At 34.2% G+C, this 2,804-nt stretch overlaps 1 pseudogene; it reads left to right on the top strand.

The window, feature by feature from the left end:
• The first annotated feature begins 455 nt into the window (after positions 1-455).
• Positions 456-780, top strand: LOC114894317 (annotated as a pseudogene).
• The last annotated feature ends 2,024 nt before the right edge of the window (positions 781-2,804 follow it).

Raw genomic sequence — 2,804 nt, 5'->3', positions numbered from 1 at the left:
GGTCATAGTGCTGCTGGCCCTGAGACCAACATTAATGAATCAACATTAATGAATCAACATTAATATTAAAAGGCTTTTAAACAGAAACACAGTTAAAACAAAGTTCTGTATTGATTATTCGATGAAAATGCTGTGACCAGAGGTTTACAGGAACCTAACCTGTATTTCCCCTAAGAACAATGGTTCAGTGTTCGCTAAATTGGTGTTCTCAAAACTTTATGGTACATGACTCTTGTGAATAATGCACCTTTTTTGGTCTCAGTTTATGTTCCCAGCAGTCTGTAAGGTAGGTACCATTCCACTCAACAGTTGAAGACACTGCATCTCCGAGAGGCTTAGCAGGTTGCCTGTGGTCACACAAAACTAGAAATCAAACCCAGTTCTGCCAGAATGAATCATCCACGCTCTTTCTATAAAATTTTGCTGATTCTAGAATTTGCTGGTTGAATTGAACCATGTTGAACGTTCAAAAGCACCTCATTGATGGCGTCAATGCAGAACGACTACAAAAAGAACCGTTGGCTTTGCAAAATGACCCACCTCCCGGAATGACTTTAAATGAAAAGAGTGTTCAAAATTCATTTACACAGTGGATTGTAGATATGGAAGGAGCACCAGGTACCTTATATGAAGGGGAAAAATTTCAACTTCTATTTAAGTTTAGTAGTTGATATCCTTTTGACTCTCCTCAGAGATGACCACCAGAATTCTTTTTATGTTCGAACGTGTAACAAGAATCCAAAGAAAACAAAATGGTGGTATCATGATGATACTTGTTGATGCCACTGTTATCATCCTCCTAGCAGAAGACAGTCCTACTGAGAAAATGAGCACTTTGATCATTCAGTCTTTGAACTTTAACCTTTGACTGGAAATGACCTACAGACAAAGAAGACTACTTCCTTATACTGCATTTTTACTTGTGTGCATTCTGGGCGCATGTTGATCGCTGGTTCAGTCCAGGCAACTGACATGCTTTTATTAGTCATACAGTATTGATGCAGGTGTCAGGAAATGTCAAATATAATTCCATTTTTAATTTTTATTTTTTATTCTTTTAAGCTTTTGGAAAACTTCCAGGTCCTCATGTACTGTGCAATAACAATGACTTCCTTGGAGGTTTTGGGACGTTCATTGCCGGCAACGGACGTTGTAACAGGAAAAATTTTCATCAACTCCTGCCACCCAATGATTAATGCATGATAGGGCCTATGAAATGAACTTATCCATTAGAGTGGGATTATAAATAAAGTGAGGGATCCAACATTACTTTGAAAGTCACCCCAACTGCTTATATTTGGATTCTATGCACTGTGAACCTAAGGTTAACAGCATGAATTAACATGCATTTTTAAAGGACTGTAATGAAAGATCATTGCGTATTTATTGAATTGTTTATATCTGCTGTCAAATTGTTTTGACATGGACGGTTTTCAAGTAACATTGGCAGAGAGGTAGAATACGTTATCCCTCTGGTGAAAATGAATTCATCTGTTGTATATAGTTCCTCAATCTCTGAAGTAAAAGTAATATAGGGTATTGTAAAGTAAATATAGTATTTATAGTAAAGTAAAGGTAATATAGGGTATGAATGGTTTAATAAAGGCTTTATTTTGTAAGAAAAATGACAGCAATGATTAAACTGCTGCAGTCCATAATTTGGGCTTGTTATTTGTACATTAACGATTTTTTTTCCAAGTAGATTACACTCTGTTACTTCCTGCTAGCCATCAGCATTAAGCCCTGCTGCCTAAACACTATTTCATTTATTTATGTTTGGAAAATCCATAAACATTTTTGTCTGCAATTTTGTTTCTTTTGTTATGTTTTAAGTCAAGTTTGAACGTTACAATACTTTAACTGAAAAACTTTTGTCAAGTTTTTCCTTGTAAATTTTCTTTATTTGTAAGCATCATCTTGTCCTTCAATCCTGTACCCTAAAATAAGGAATACATTTTGACAGAGGCTTAATGTTTTAACAAAGGAGTGTGGACATTTTTATTTTAAAATTTAGGTAAAATTACACTATAGAATATGGCATGTTTGCTTATTTGTCTCACACAACCATACAGTTTTGTTCTGGAGGGATTTGTTTTGTTTTGTTTTGCTTTGCTTTGTTGGTATTTAAGATTTTGCTTACAGCTAGATAATATTTTTCTATAGAAAAAAGTTTTTTTGAAGGGTCCAGCTCTCAGTACCATGTAAGTTAATGATACTGTAACTAGGTTCTCTTTTTTAAAAAGCAATTAATGTATTTTATAAATTATCTTTTCACATATGCAAAATCTGTTTCTACTACAACGTTACTTTTACTAATGCCTATTGTTGCACTCTTTTTGACATATCCTGCAGTGAATATATGAATCAATTTGGCCTTAAAAATGAAAGCCAGTTGGCTAAAAGGTTTGAAATATGTACCCCAGCAAAACCTTCCAATCAATAATTGGCAAAGAATATTTTACAAATTGTTTTTAATCTCTGTATAGATGACATTTTGTAGCTTTGTACATGTTAATTAAAAGTGTATAATTTTATACTCTAAAAGGATAATTGTTGAACTCAGGGGTGGGGTAGACTTCTAAAATATGTCTGCTGTAGAAATAACTGGAAAAACATTTTAAACTATGGCCAGCCACCAAACTGTGGACACTGTTTATACTGTTAGTTAGCAACTACCACTGTTTAAACTTAGAAGCATTTTGTTCTTGACTAGATGTACATAAGTTCTCACAGTAGTAGTCTCTACCAGTATTATTAATTGGCTGATTCAACCAAGACAAAAAAATGTTTTTTGGAATGCTTTG

This window comes from Monodon monoceros, unplaced genomic scaffold, assembly GCF_005190385.1.
Source record: "Monodon monoceros isolate NGI ecotype Baffin Bay Population unplaced genomic scaffold, NGI_Narwhal_1 Super_Scaffold_13, whole genome shotgun sequence".
NCBI lineage: Eukaryota > Metazoa > Chordata > Mammalia > Artiodactyla > Monodontidae > Monodon > Monodon monoceros.
This window is presented reverse-complemented; position numbering and strand designations above follow the sequence as displayed.